Source organism: Schistocerca piceifrons, chromosome 7 (assembly GCF_021461385.2).
Source record: "Schistocerca piceifrons isolate TAMUIC-IGC-003096 chromosome 7, iqSchPice1.1, whole genome shotgun sequence".
Lineage (NCBI taxonomy): Eukaryota > Metazoa > Arthropoda > Insecta > Orthoptera > Acrididae > Schistocerca > Schistocerca piceifrons.
This window is the reverse complement of record NC_060144.1, coordinates 599,902,451-599,920,352: the sequence shown is the minus strand read 5'-3', so window position 1 is coordinate 599,920,352 and position 17,902 is coordinate 599,902,451.

The window sequence follows — 17,902 nt, the reverse complement described above, 5'->3', positions numbered from 1 at the left end:
AGTACTATGTGTTCTAAGACATTTCCTTCTAAATCGAGTAACGTTTCTATTGAAACGACAGGATTTTCTTTTGGGATACGACAATCACATTTCCGATCCACTAATCCTTCTTTACTGCATCCCTCACTCCCACACATCGACGAATTCACACGGAAATTGCGTCGGTATGAAATACGAGTACTATGTGTTCGAAGACATTTCCATCTAAATCGAGTAACGTTTCTATGGAAACGACAGGATTTTCTTTTGGGATACGACAATCTCATTTCCGATCCACTAATCCTTCTTTACTGCATCCCTCACTCCCACACTTTGACGAATTCACACGGAAATTCCGTCGCTACGAAATACGAGTATTATGTGTTCTATGACATTTCCTTCTAAATCGAGTAACGTTTCTATGGAAACCACAGGATTTTCTTTTGGGATACGACAATCTCATTTCCGATTCACTAATCCTTCTTTACTGCATCCCTCACTCCCACACATTGAAGAATTCACACGGAAATTGCGTCGCTATGAAATACGAGTAATATCTGTTCTAAGACATTTCCTTGTAAATCGAGTAACGTTTCTATGGAAACGACAGGATTTTCTTTTGGGATATGACAATCACATTTCCGATCCACTTATCCTTCTTTACTGCATCCCTCACTCCCACACATTGACGAATTCACACGGAAATGGCTTCGCTATGAAATAAGAGTACTATGTGTTCAAAGACATTTCCTTCTAAATCGAGTAACGTTTCTATCGAAACGACAGGATTTTCTTTCGGGATACGACAATCTCATTTCCGATCCACTAATCCTTCTTTACTGCATCCCTCACTCCCAAACATTGACGAATTCACACGGAAATTGCGTCGCTATGAAATACGAGTACTATGTGTTCTAAGACATTTCCTTCTAAATCGAGTAACGTTTCTATGGAAACGACAGGATTTTCTTTTGGTATACGACAATCACATTTCCGATCCACTAATCCTTCTTTACTGCATCCCTCACTCCCACACATTGACGAATTCACACGGAAATTGTGTCGGTATGAAATACGAGTACTATGTGTTCTAAGACATTTCCTTCTAAATCGAGTAACGTTTCTATGGAAACGACAGGATTTTCTTTCGTTATACGACAATCTCATTTCCGATCCACTAATCCTTCTTTACTGCATCCCTCACTCCCACACATTGACGAATTCACACGGTTATTGCGTCGCTATGAAATACGAATACTATGTGTTCTAAGACATTTCCTTCTAAATCGAGTAACGTTTCTATTGAAACGACAGGATTTTCTTTTGGGATACGACAATCACATTTCCGATCCACTAATCCTTCTTTACTGGATCCCTCACTCAGACACATTGACGAATTCACACGGTTATTGCGTCGCTATGAAATACGAGTACTATGTGTTCTAAGACATTTCCTTCTAAATCGAGTAACGTTTCTATTGAAACGACAGGATTTTCTTTTGGGATACGACAATCACATTTCCGATCCACTAATCCTTCTTTACTGCATCCCTCACTCCCACACATTGACGAATTCACACGGAAATTGCTTCGCTATGAAATACGAGTACTATGTGTTCAAAGACATTTCCTTCTAAATCGAGTAACGTTTCTATCGAAACGACAGGATTTTCTTTTGGGATACGACAATCTCATTTCCGATCCACTAATCCTTCTTTACTGCATCCCTCACTCCCAAACATTGACGAATTCACACGGAAATTGCGTCGCTATGAAATACGAGTACTATGTGTTCTAAGACATTTCCTTCTAAATCGAGTAACGTTTCTATGGAAACGACAGGATTTTCTTTTGGTATACGACAATCACATTTCCGATCCACTAATCCTTCTTTACTGCATCCCTCACTCCCACACATTGACGAATTCACACGGAAATTGTGTCGGTATGAAATACGAGTACTATGTGTTCTAAGACATTTCCTTCTAAATCGAGTAACGTTTCTATGGAAACGACAGGATTTTCTTTCGTTATACGACAATCTCATTTCCGATCCACTAATCCTTCTTTACTGCATCCCTCACTCCCACACATTGACGAATTCACACGGTTATTGCGTCGCTATGAAATACGAATACTATGTGTTCTAAGACATTTCCTTCTAAATCGCGTAACGTTTCTTTTGAAACGACAGGATTTTCTTTTGGGATACGACAATCACATTTCCGATCCACTAATCCTTCTTTACTGCATCCCTCACTCCCACACATCGACGAATTCACACGGAAATTGCGTCGGTATGAAATACGAGTACTATGTGTTCTAAGACATTTCCTTCTAAATCGAGTAACGTTTCTATGGAAACGACAGGATTTTCTTTTGGGATACGACAATCTCATTTCCGATCCACTAATCCTTCTTTACTGCATCCCTCACTCCCACACATTGACGAATTCACACGGAAATTCCGTCTTTACGAAATACGAGTATTATGTGTTCTAAGACATTTCCTTCTAAATCGAGTAACGTTTCTATGGAAACGACAGCATTTTCTTTTGGGATACGACAATCTCATTTCCGATCCACTAATCCTTCCTTACTGCATTCCTCACTCCCACACATTGAAGAATTCACACGGAAATTGCGTCGCTATGAAATACGAGTAATATCTGTTCTAAGACATTTCCTTGTAAATCGAGTAACGTTTCTATGGAAACGACAGGATTTTCTTTTGGGATACGACAATCACATTTCCGATCCACTAATCCTTCTTTACTGCATCCCTCACTCCCACACATTGACGAATTCACACGGAAATTGCGTCGCTATGAAATACGAGTACTATGTGTTCTAAGACATTTCCTTCTAAATCGAGTAACGTTTCTATGGAAACGACAGGATTTTCTTTTGGGATACGACAATCACATTTCCGATCCACTAATCCTTCTTTACTGCATCCCTCACTCCCACACATTGACGAATTCACACGGAAATTCCGTCGCTACGAAATACGAGTATTATGTGTTCTTAGACATTTCCTTCTAAATCGAGTAACGTTTCTATGGAAACGACAGGATTTTCTTTTGGGATACGACAATCTCATTTCCGCTCCACTAATCCTTCTTTACTGCATCCCTCACTCCCAAACATTGACGAATTCACACGGAAATTGCGTCGCTATGAAATACGAGTACTATGTGTTCTAAGACATTTCCTTCTAAATCGAGTAACGTTTCTATGGAAACGACAGGATTTTCTTTTGGTATACGACAATCACATTTCCGATCCACTAATCCTTCTATACTGGATCCCTCACTCCCACACATTGACGAATTCACACGGAAATTGTGTCGGTATGAAATACGAGTACTATGTGATCTAAGACATTTCCTTCTAAATCGAGTAACGTTTCTATGGAAACGACAGGATTTTCTTTTGGGATACGACAATCTCATTTCCGATCCACTAATCCTTCTTTACTGCATCCCTCACTCCCACACATTGAAGAATTCACACGGAAATTGCGTCGCTATGAAATACGAGTAATATCTGTTCTAAGACATTTCCTTGTAAATCGAGTAACGTTTCTATGGAAACGACAGGATTTTCTTTTGGGATACGACAATCTCATTTCCGATCCACTAATCCTTCTTTACTGCATCCCTCACTCCCACACATTGAAGAATTCACACGGAAATTGCGTCGCTATGAAATACAAGTAATATCTGTTGTAAGACATTTCCTTGTAAATCGAGTAACGTTTCTATGGAAACGACAGGATTTTCTTTTGGGATACGACAATCACATTTCCGATCCACTAATCCTTCTTTACTGCATCCCTCACTCCCACACATTGACGAATTCACACGGAAATTGCTTCGCTATGAAATACGAGTACTATGTGTTCTAAGGCATTTCCTTGTAAATCGAGTAACGTTTCTATGGAAACGACAGGATTTTCTTTTGGGATACGACAATCTCATTTCCGATCCACTAATCCTTCTTTACTGCATCCCTCACTCAGACACATTGACGAATTCACACGGTTATTGCGACGCTATGAAATACGAGTACTATGTGTTCTAAGACATTTCCTTCTAAATCGAGTAACGTTTCTATGGAAACGACAGGATTTTCTTTTGGGATACGGCAATCTCATTTCCGATCCACTAATCCTTCTTTACTGCATCCCTCACTCAGACACATTGACGAATTCACACGGTTATTGCGTCGCTATGAAATACGAGTACTATGTGTTCTAAGACATTTCCTTCTAAATCGAGTAACGTTTCTATTGAAACGACAGGATTTTCTTTTGGGATACGACAATCACATTTCCGATCCACTAATCCTTCTTTACTGCATCCCTCACTCCCACACATCGACGAATTCACACGGAAATTGCGTCGGTATGAAATACGAGTACTATGTGTTCTAAGACATTTCCTTCTAAATCGAGTAACGTTTCTATGGAAACGACAGGATTTTCTTTTGGGATACGACAATCTCATTTCCGATCCACTAATCCTTCTTTACTGCATCCCTCACTCCCACACTTTGACGAATTCACACGGAAATTCCGTCGCTACGAAATACAAGTATTATGTGTTCTAAGACATTTCCTTCTAAATCGAGTAACGTTTCTATGGAAACGACAGGATTTTCTTTTGGGATACGACAATCTCATTTCCGATCCACTAATCCTTCTTTACTGCATCCCTCACTCCCACACATTGAAGAATTCACACGGAAATTCCGTCGCTATGAAATACGAGTAATATCTCTTCTAAGACATTTCCTTGTAAATCGAGTAACGTTTCTATGGAAACGACAAGATTTTCTTTTGGGATACGACACTCACATTTCCGATCCACTTATCCTTCTTTACTGCATCCCTCACTCCCACACATTGACGAATTCACACGGAAATTGCTTCGCTATGAAATACGAGTACTATGTGTTCAAAGACATTTCCTTCTAAATCGAGTAACGTTTCTATCGAAACGACAGGATTTTCTTTTGGGATACGACAATCTCATTTCCGATCCACTAATCCTTCTTTACTGCATCCCTCACTCCCAAACATTGACGAATTCACACGGAAATTCCGTCGCTATGAAATACGAGTACTATGTGTTCTAAGACATTTCCTTCTAAATTGAGTAACGTTTCTATGGAAACGACAGGATTTTCTTTTGGTATACGACAATGACATTTCCGATCCACTAGTCCTTCTTTACTGCATCCCTCACTCCCACACATTGATGAATTCACACGGAAATTGTGTCGGTATGAAATACGAGTACTATGTGTTCTAAGACATTTCCTTCTAAATCGAGTAACGTTTCTATGGAAACGACAGGATTTTCTTTCGTTATACGACAATCTCATTTCCGATCCACTAATCCTTCTTTACTGCATCCCTCACTCCCACACATTGACGAATTCACACGGTTATTGCGTCGCTATGAAATACGAATACTATGTGTTCTAAGACATTTCCTTCTAAATCGAGTAACGTTTCTATTGAAAAGACAGGATTTTCTTTTGGGATACGACAATCACATTTCCGATCCACTAATCCTTCTTTACTGCATCCCTCACTCCCACACATTGACGAATTCACACGGAAATTCCGTCGGTACGAAATACGAGCATTATGTGTTCTAAAACATTTCCTTCTAAATCGAGTAACGTTTCTATGGAAACGACAGGATTTTCTTTCGGGATACGACAATCTCATTTCCGATCCACTAATCCTTCTGTACTGCATCCCTCACTGCCAAACATTGACGAATTCACACGGAAATTGCGTCGCTATGAAATACGAGTACTATGTGTTCTAAGACATTTCCTTCTAAATCGAGTAACGTTTCTATGGAAACGACAGGAATTTCTTTTGGGATACGACAATCACATTTCCGATCCACTAATCCTACTTTACTGCATCCCTCACTCCCAAACATTGACGAATTCAGACGGAAATTGCTTCGTTATGAAATACGAGTACTTTGTGTTCTAAGACATTTCCTTCTAAATCGAGTAACGTTTCTATGGAAACGGCAGGATTTCCTTTTGGGATACGACAATCTCATTTCCGATCCAATAATCCTTCTTTACTGCATCCTTCACTCCCAAACATTGAAGAATTCACACGGTTATTGCGTCGCTATGAAATACGAGTACTATGTGTTCTAAGACATTTCCTTGTAAATCGAGTAACGTTTCTATGGAAACGACAGGATTTTCTTTTGGGGTTACGACAATCACATTTCCGATCCACTAATCCTTCTTTACTGCATCCCTCACTCCCACACATTGACGAATTCACACGGAAATTGCTTCGCTATGAAATACGAGTACTATGTGTTCAAAGACATTTCCTTCTAAATCGAGTAACGTTTCTATCGAAACGACAGGATTTTCTTTTGGGATACGACAATCTCATTTCCGATCCACTAATCCTTCTCTACTGCATCCCTCACTCCCAAACATTGACGAATTCACACGGAAATTGCGTCGCTATGAAATACGAGTACTATGTGTTCTAAGACATTTCCTTCTAAATCGAGTTACGTTTCTATGGAAACGACAGGATTTTCTTTTGGTATACGACAATGACATTTCCGATCCACTAGTCCTTCTTTACTGCATCCCTCACTCCCACACATTGACGAATTCACACGGAAATTGTGTCGGTATGAAATACGAGTACTATGTGTTCTAAGACATTTCCTTCTAAATCGAGTTACGTTTCTATGGAAACGACAGGATTTTCTTTCGTTATACGACAATCTCATTTCCGATCCACTAATCCTTCTTTACTGCATCCCTCACTCCCACACATTGACGAATTCACACGGTTATTGCGTCGCTATGAAATACGAATACTATGTGTTCTAAGACATTTCCTTCTAAATCGAGTAACGTTTCTATTGAAAAGACAGGATTTTCTTTTGGGATACGACAATCACATTTCCGATCCACTAATCCTTCTTTACTGCATCCCTCACTCCCACACATTGACGAATTCACACGGAAATTCCGTCGGTACGAAATACGAGCATTATGTGTTCTAAAACATTTCCTTCTAAATCGAGTAACGTTTCTATGGAAACGACAGGATTTTCTTTCGGGATACGACAATCTCATTTCCGATCCACTAATCCTTCTTTACTGCATCCCTCACTCCCAAACATTGACGAATTCACACGGAAATTGCGTCGCTATGAAATACGAGTACTATGTGTTCTAAGACATTTCCTTCTAAATCGAGTAACGTTTCTATGGAAACGACAGGAATTTCTTTTGGGGTACGACAATCACATTTCCGATCCACTAATCCTTCTTTACTGCATCCCTCACTCCCAAACATTGACGAATTCAGACGGAAATTGCTTCGTTATGAAATACGAGTACTTTGTGTTCTAAGACATTTCCTTCTAAATCGAGTAACGTTTCTATGGAAACGGCAGGATTTCCTTTTGGGATACGACAATCTCATTTCCGATCCAATAATCCTTCTTTACTGCATCCTTCACTCCCAAACATTGAAGAATTCACACGGTTATTGCGTCGCTATGAAATACGAGTACTATGTGTTCTAAGACATTTCCTTGTAAATCGAGTAACGTTTCTATGGAAACGACAGGATTTTCTTTTGGGATACGACAATCACATTTCCGATCCACTAATCCTTCTTTACTGCATCCCTCACTCCCACACATTGACGAATTCACACGGAAATTGCTTCGCTATGAAATACGAGTACTATGTGTTCAAAGACATTTCCTTCTAAATCGAGTAACGTTTCTATCGAAACGACAGGATTTTCTTTTGGGATACGACAATCTCATTTCCGATCCACTAATCCTTCTTTACTGCATCCCTCACTCCCAAACATTGACGAATTCACACGGAAATTGCGTCGCTATGAAATACGAGTACTATGTGTTCTAAGACATTTCCTTCTAAATCGAGTTACGTTTCTATGGAAACGACAGGATTTTCTTTTGGTATACGACAATCACATTTCCGATCCACTAATCCTTCTTTACTGCATCCCTCACTCCCACACATTGACGAATTCACACGGAAATTGTGTCGGTATGAAATACGAGTACTATGTGTTCTAAGACATTTCCTTCTAAATCGAGTAACGTTTCTATTGAAACGACAGGATTTTCTTTTGGGATACGACAATCACATTTCCGATCCACTAATCCTTCTTTACTGCATCCCTCACTCAGACACATTGACGAATTCACACGGTTATTGCGTCGCTATGAAATACGAGTACTATGTGTTCTAAGACATTTCCTTCTAAATCGAGTAACGTTTCTATTGAAACGACAGGATTTTCTTTTGGGATACGACAATCACATTTCCGATCCACTAATCCTTCTTTACTGCATCCCTCACTCCTACACATTGACGAATTCACACGGAAATTGCTTCGCTATGAAATACGAGTACTATGTGTTCAAAGACATTTCCTTCTAAATCGAGTAACGTTTCTATCGAAACGACAGGATTTTCTTTTGGGATACGACAATCTCATTTCCGATCCACTAATCCTTCTTTACTGCATCCCTCACTCCCAAACATTGACGAATTCACACGGAAATTGCGTCGCTATGAAATACGAGTACTATGTGTTCTAAGACATTTCCTTCTAAATCGAGTAACGTTTCTATGGAAACGACAGGATTTTCTTTTGGTATACGACAATCACATTTCCGATCCACTAATCCTTCTTTACTGCATCCCTCACTCCCACACATTGACGAATTCACACGGAAATTGTGTCGGTATGAAATACGAGTACTATGTGTTCTAAGACATTTCCTTCTAAATCGAGTAACGTTTCTATGGAAACGACAGGATTTTCTTTCGTTATACGACAATCTCATTTCCGATCCACTAATCCTTCTTTACTGCATCCCTCACTCCCACACATTGACGAATTCACACGGTTATTGCGTCGCTATGAAATACGAATACTATGTGTTCTAAGACATTTCCTTCTAAATCGAGTAACGTTTCTATTGAAACGACAGGATTTTCTTTTGGGATACGACAATCACATTTCCGATCCACCAATCCTTCTTTACTGCATCCCTCACTCCCACACATCGACGAATTCACACGGAAATTGCGTCGGTATGAAATACGAGTACTATGTGTTCTAAGACTTTTCCTTCTATATCGAGTAACGTTTCTATGGAAACGACAGGATTTTCCTTTGGGATACGACAATCTCATTTCCGATCCACTAATCCTTCTTTACTGCATCCCTCACTCCCACACATTGACGAATTCACACGGAAATTCCGTCTCTACGAAATACGAGTATAATGTGTTCTAAGACATTTCCTTCTAAATCGAGTAACGTTTCTATGGAAACGACAGCATTTTCTTTTGGGATACGACAATTTCATTTCCGATCCACTAATCCTTCCTTACTGCATTCCTCACTCCCACACATTGAAGAATTCACACGGAAATTGCGTCGCTATGAAATACGAGTAATATCTGCTCTAAGACATTTCCTTGTAAATCGAGTAACGTTTCTACGGAAACGACAGGATTTTCTTTTGGGATACGACAATCACATTTCCGATCCACTAATCCTTCTTTACTGCATCCCTCACTCCCACACATTGACGAATTCACACGGAAATTGCGTCGCTATGAAATACGAGTACTATGTGTTCTAAGACATTTCCTTCTAAATCGAGTAACGTTTCTATGGAAACGACAGGATTTTCTTTTGGGATACGACAATCACATTTCCGATCCACTAATCCTTCTTTACTGCATCCCTCACTCCCACACATTGACGAATTCACACGGAAATTCCGTCGCTACGAAATACGAGTATTATGTGTTCTTAGACATTTCCTTCTAAATCGAGTAACGTTTCTATGGAAACGACAGGATTTTCTTTTGGGATACGACAATCTCATTTCCGATCCACTAATCCTTCTTTACTGCATCCCTCACTCCCAAACATTGACGAATTCACACGGAAATTGCGTCGCTATGAAATACGAGTACTATGTGTTCTAAGACATTTCCTTCTAAATCGAGTAACGTTTCTATGGAAACGACAGGATTTTCTTTTGGTATACGACAATCACATTTCCGATCCACTAATCCTTCTTTACTGGATCCCTCACTCCCACACATTGGCGAATTCACACGGAAATTGTGTCGGTATGAAATACGAGTACTATGTGATCTAAGACATTTCCTTCTAAATCGAGTAACGTTTCTATGGAAACGACAGGATTTTCTTTTGGGATACGACAATCTCATTTCCGATCTACTAATCCTTCTTTACTGCATCCCTCACTCCCACACATTGAAGAATTCACACGGAAATTGCGTCGCTATGAAATACGAGTAATATCTGTTCTAAGACATTTCCTTGTAAATCGAGTAACGTTTCTACGGAAACGACAGGATTTTCTTTTGGGATACGACAATCTCATTTCCGATCCACTAATCCTTCTTTACTGCATCCCTCACTCCCACACATTGAAGAATTCACACGGAAATTGCGTCGCTATGAAATACGGGTAATATCTGTTGTAAGACATTTCCTTGCAAATCGAGTAACGTTTCTATGGAAACGACAGGTTTTTCTTTTGGGATACGACAATCACATTTCCGATCCACTAATCCTTTTTTACTGCATCCCTCACTCCCACACATTGACGAATTCACACGGAAATTGCTTCGCTATGAAATACGAGTACTATGTGTTCTAAGGCATTTCCTTGTAAATCGAGTAACGTTTCTATGGAAACGACAGGATTTTCTTTTGGGATACGACAATCTCATTTCCGATCCACTAATCCTTCTTTACTGCATCCCTCACTCAGACACATTGACGAATTCACACGGTTATTGCGTCGCTATGAAATACGAGTACTATGTGTTCTAAGACATTTCCTTCTAAATCGAGTAACGTTTCTATGGAAACGACAGGATTTTCTTTTGGGATACGGCAATCTCATTTCCGATCCACTAATCCTTCTTTACTGCATCCCTCACTCAGACACATTGACGAATTCACACGGTTATTGCGTCGCTATGAAATACGAGTACTATGTGTTCTAAGACATTTCCTTCTAAATCGAGTAACGTTTCTATTGAAACGACAGGATTTTCTTTTGGGATACGACAATCACATTTCCGATCCACTAATCCTTCTTTACTGCATCCCTCACTCCCACACATCGACGAATTCACACGGAAATTGCGTCGGTATGAAATACGAGTACTATGTGTTCTAAGACATTTCCTTCTAAATCAAGTAACGTTTCTATGGAAACGACAGGATTTTCTTTTGGGATACGACAATCTCATTTCCGATCCACTAATCCTTCTTTACTGCATCCCTCACTCCCACACTTTGACGAATTCACACGGAAATTCCGTCGCTACGAAATACAAGTATTATGTGTTCTAAGACATTTCCTTCTAAATCGAGTAACGTTTCTATGGAAACGACAGGATTTTCTTTTGGGATACGACAATCTCATTTCCGATCCACTAATCCTTCTTTACTGCATCCCTCACTCCCACACATTGAAGAATTCACACGGAAATTCCGTCGCTATGAAACACGAGTAATATCTGTTCTAAGACATTTCCTTGTAAATCGAGTAACGTTTCTATGGAAACGACAGGATTTTCTTTTGGGATACGACAATCACATTTCCGATCCACTTATCCTTCTTTACTGCATCCCTCACTCCCACACATTGACGAATTCACACGGAAATTGCTTCGCTATGAAATACGAGTACTATGTGTTCAAAGACATTTCCTTCTAAATCGAGTAACGTTTCTATCGAAACGACAGGATTTTCTTTTGGGATACGACAATCTCATTTCCGATCCACTAATCCTTCTTTACTGCATCCCTCACTCCCAAACATTGACGAATTCACACGGAAATTCCGTCGCTATGAAATACGAGTACTATGTGTTCTAAGACATTTCCTTCTAAATCGAGTAACGTTTCTATGGAAACGACAGGATTTTCTTTTGGTATACGACAATCACATTTCCGATCCACTAATCCTTCTTTACTGCATCCCTCACTCCCACACATTGACGAATTCACACGGAAATTGTGTCGTTATGAAATACGAGTACTATGTGTTCTAAGACATTTCCTTCTAAATCGAGTAACGTTTCTATGGAAACGACAGGATTTTCTTTCGTTATACGACAATCTCATTTCCGATCCACTAATCCTTCTTTACTGCATCCCTCACTCCCACACATTGACGAATTCACACGGTTATTGCGTCGCTATGAAATACGAATACTATGTGTTCTAAGACATTTCTTTCTAAATCGAGTAACGTTTCTATTGAAACGACAGGATTTTCTTTTGGGATACGACAATCACATTTCCGATCCACTAATCCTTCTTTACTGCATCCCTCACTCCCACACATTGACGAATTCACACGGAAATTCCGTCGGTACGAAATACGAGTATTATGTGTTCTAAAACATTTCCTTCTAAATCGAGTAACGTTTCTATGGAAACGACAGGATTTTCTTTCGGGATACGACAATCTCATTTCCGATCCACTAATCCTTCTTTACTGCATCCCTCACTCCCAAACATTGACGAATTCACACGGAAATTGCGTCGCTATGAAATACGAGTACTATGTGTTCTAAGACATTTCCTTCTAAATCGAGTAACGTTTCTATGGAAACGACAGGAATTTCTTTTGGGATACGACAATCACATTTCCGATCCACTAATCCTTCTTTACTGCATCCCTCCCTCCCAAACATTGACGAATTCAGACGGAAATTGCTTCGTTATGAAATACGAGTACTTTGTGTTCTAAGACATTTCCTTCTAAATCGAGTAACGTTTCTATGGAAACGGCAGGATTTCCTTTTGGGATACGACAATCTCATTTCCGATCCAATAATCCTTCTTTACTGCATCCTTCACTCCCAAACATTGAAGAATTCACACGGTTATTGCGTCGCTATGAAATACGAGTACTATGTGTTCTAAGACATTTCCTTGTAAATCGAGTAACGTTTCTATGGAAACGACAGGATTTTCTTTTGGGATACGACAATCACATTTCCGATCCACTAATCCTTCTTTACTGCATCCCTCACTCCCACACATTGACGAGTTCACACGGAAATTGTGTCGGTATGAAATACGAGTACTATGTGTTCTAAGGCATTTCCTTGTAAATCGAGTAACGTTTCTATTGAAACGACAGGATTTTCTTTTGGGATACGACAATCTCATTTCCGATCCACTAATCCTTCTTTACTGCATCCCTCACTCAGACACATTGACGAATTCACACGGTTATTGCGTCGCTATGAAATACGAGTACTATGTGTTCTAAGACATTTCCTTCTAAATCGAGTAACGTTTCTATTGAAACGACAGGATTTTCTTTTGGGATACGACAATCACATTTCCGATCCACTAATCCTTCTTTACTGCATCCCTCACTCCCACACATCGACGAATTCACACGGAAATTGCGTCGGTATGAAATACGAGTACTATGTGTTCTAAGACATTTCCTTCTAAATCGAGTAACGTTTCTATGGATACGACAGGATTTTCTTTTGGGATACGACAATCTCATTTCCGATCCACTAATCCTTCTTTACTGCATCCCTCACTCCCACACTTTGACGAATTCACACGGAAATTCCGTCGCTACGAAATCCGAGTATTATGTGTTCTATGACATTTCCTTCTAAATCGAGTAACGTTTCTATGGAAACGACAGGATTTTCTTTTGGGATACGACAATCTCATTTCCGATCCACTAATCCTTCTTTACTGCATCCCTCACTCCCACACATTGAAGAATTCACACGGAAATTGCGTCGCTATGAAATACGAGTAATATCTGTTCTAAGACATTTCCTTGTAAATCGAGTAACGTTTCTATGGAAACGACAGGATTTTCTTTTGGGATACGACTATCACATTTCCGATCCACTTATCCTTCTTTACTGCATCCCTCACTCCCACACATTGACGAATTCACACGGAAATGGCTTCGCTATGAAATACGAGTACTATGTGTTCAAAGACATTTCCTTCTAAATCGAGTAACGTTTCTATCGAAACGACAGGATTTTCTTTTGGGATACGACAATCTCATTTCCGATCCACTAATCCTTCTTTACTGCATCCCTCACTCCCAAACATTGACGAATTCACACGGAAATTGCGTCGCTATGAAATACGAGTACTATGTGTTCTTAGACATTTCCTTCTAAATCGAGTAACGTTTCTTAGGAAACGACAGGATTTTCTTTTGGTATACGACAATCACATTTCCGATCCACTAATCCTTCTTTACTGCATCCCTCACTCCCACACATTGACGAATTCACACGGAAATTGTGTCGGTATGAAATACGAGTACTATGTGTTCTAAGACATTTCCTTCTAAATCGAGTAACGTTTCTATGGAAACGACAGGATTTTCTTTCGTTATACGACAATCTCATTTCCGATCCACTAATCCTTCTTTACTGCATCCCTCACTCCCACACATTGACGAATTCACACGGTTATTGCGTCGCTATGAAATACGAATACTATGTGTTCTAAGACATTTCCTTCTAAATCGAGTAACGTTTCTATTGAAACGACAGGATTTTCTTTTGGGATACGACAATCACATTTCCGATCCACTAATCCTTCTTTACTGCATCCCTCACTCAGACACATTGACGAATTCACACGGTTATTGCGTCGCTATGAAATACGAGTACTATGTGTTCTAAGACATTTCCTTCTAAATCGAGTAACGTTTCTATTGAAACGACAGGATTTTCTTTTGGGATACGACAATCACATTTCCGATCCACTAATCCTTCTTTACTGCATCCCTCACTCCCACACATTGACGAATTCACACGGAAATTGCTTCGCTATGATATACGAGTACTATGTGTTCAAAGACATTTCCTTCTAAATCGAGTAACGTTTCTATCGAAACGACAGGATTTTCTTTTGGGATACGACAATCTCATTTCCGATCCACTAATCCTTCTTTACTGCATCCCTCACTCCCAAACATTGACGAATTCACACGGAAATTGCGTCGCTATGAAATACGAGTACTATGTGTTCTAAGACATTTCCTTCTAAATCGAGTAACGTTTCTATGGAAACGACAGGATTTTCTTTTGGTATACGACAATCACATTTCCGATCCACTAATCCTTCTTTACTGCATCCCTCACTCCCACACATTGACGAATTCACACGGAAATTGTGTCGGTATGAAATACGAGTACTATGTGTTCTAAGACATTTCCTTCTAAATCGAGTAACGTTTCTATGGAAACGACAGGATTTTCTTTCGTTATACGACAATCTCATTTCCGATCCACTAATCCTTCTTTACTGCATCCCTCACTCCCACACATTGACGAATTCACACGGTTATTGCGTCGCTATGAAATACGAATACTATGTGTTCTAAGACATTTCCTTCTAAATCGAGTAACGTTTCTATTGAAACGACAGGATTTTCTTTTGGGATACGACAATCACATTTCCGATCCACTAATCCTTCTTTACTGCATCCCTCACTCCCACACATCGACGAATTCACACGGAAATTGCGTCGGTATGAAATACGAGTACTATGTGTTCTAAGATATTTCCTTCTAAATCGAGTAACGTTTCTATGGAAACGACAGGATTTTCTTTTAGGATACGACAATCTCATTTCCGATCCACTAATCCTTCTTTACTGCATCCCTCACTCCCACACATTGACGAATTCACACGGAAATTCCGTCTCTACGAAATACGAGTATTATGTGTTCTAAGACATTTCCTTCTAAATCGAGTAACGTTTCTATGGAAACGACAGCATTTTCTTTTGGGATACGACAATCTCATTTCCGATCCACTAATCCTTCCTTACTGCATTCCTCACTCCCACACATTGAAGAATTCACACGGAAATTGCGTCGCTATGAAATACGAGTAATATCTGTTCTAAGACATTTCCTTGTAAATCGAGTAACGTTTCTATGGAAACGACAGGATTTTCTTTTGGGATACGACAATCACATTTCCGATCCACTAATCCTTCTTTACTGCATCCCTCACTCCCACACATTGACGAATTCACACGGAAATTGCGTCGCTATGAAATACGAGTACTATGTGTTCTAAGACATTTCCTTCTAAATCGAGTAACGTTTTTATGGAAACGACAGGATTTTCTTTTGGGATACGACAATCACATTTCCGATCCACTAATCCTTCTTTACTGCATCCCTCACTCCCACACATTGACGAATTCACACGGAAATTCCGTCTCTACGAAATACGAGTATTATGTGTTCTAAGACATTTCCTTCTAAATCGAGTAACGTTTCTATGGAAACGACAGGATTTTCTTTTGGGATACGACAATCTCATTTCTGATCCACTTATCCTTCTTTACTGCATCCCTCACTCCCACACATTGACGAATTCACACGGAAATGGCTTCGCTATGAAATACGAGTACTATGTGTTCAAAGACATTTCCTTCTAAATCGAGTAACGTTTCTATCGAAACGACAGGATTTTCTTTTGGGATACGACAATCTCATTTCCGATCCACTAATCCTTCTTTACTGCATCCCTCACTCCCAAACATTGACGAATTCACACGGAAATTGCGTCGCTATGAAATACGAGTACTATGTGTTCTAAGACATTTCCTTCTAAATCGAGTAACGTTTCTATGGAAACGACAGGATTTTCTTTTGGTATACGACAATCACATTTCCGATCCACTAATCCTTCTTTACTGCATCCCTCACTCCCACACATTGACGAATTCACACGGAAATTGTGTCGGTATGAAATACGAGTACTATGTGTTCTAAGACATTTCCTTCTAACTCGAGTAACGTTTCTATGGAAACGACAGGATTTTCTTTCGTTATACGACAATCTCATTTCCAATCCACTAATCCTTCTTTACTGCATCCCTCACTCCCACACATTGACGAATTCACACGGTTATTGCGTCGCTATGAAATACGAATACTATGTGTTCTAAGACATTTCCTTCTAAATCGAGTAACGTTTCTATTGAAACGACAGGATTTTCTTTTGGGATACGACAATCACATTTCCGATCCACTAATCCTTCTTTACTGCATCCCTCACTCCCACACATCGACGAATTCACACGGAAATTGCGTCGGTATGAAATACGAGTACTATGTGTTCTAAGACATTTCCTTCTAAATCGAGTAACGTTTCTATGGAAACGACAGGATTTTCTTTTGGGATACGACAATCTCATTTCCGATCCACTAATCCTTCTTTACTGCATCCCTCACTCCCACACATTGACGAATTCACACGGAAATTCCGTCTCTACGAAATACGAGTATTATGTGTTCTAAGACATTTCCTTCTAAATCGAGTAACGTTTCTATGGAAACGACAGCATTTTCTTTTGGGATACGACAATCTCATTTCCGATCCACTAATCCTTCCTTACTGCATTCCTCACTCCCACACATTGAAGAATTCACACGGAAATTGCGTCGCTATGAAATACGAGTAATATCTGTTCTAAGACATTTCCTTGTAAATCGAGTAACGTTTCTATGGAAACGACAGGATTTTCTTTTGGGATACGACAATCACATTTCCGATCCACTAATCCTTCTTTACTGCATCCCTCACTCCCACACATTGACGAATTCACACGGAAATTGCGTCGCTATGAAATACGAGTACTATGTGTTCTAAGACATTTCCTTCTAAATCGAGTAACGTTTCTATGGAAACGACAGGATTTTCTTTTGGGATACGACAATCACATTTCCGATCAACTAATCCTTCTTTACTGCATCCCTC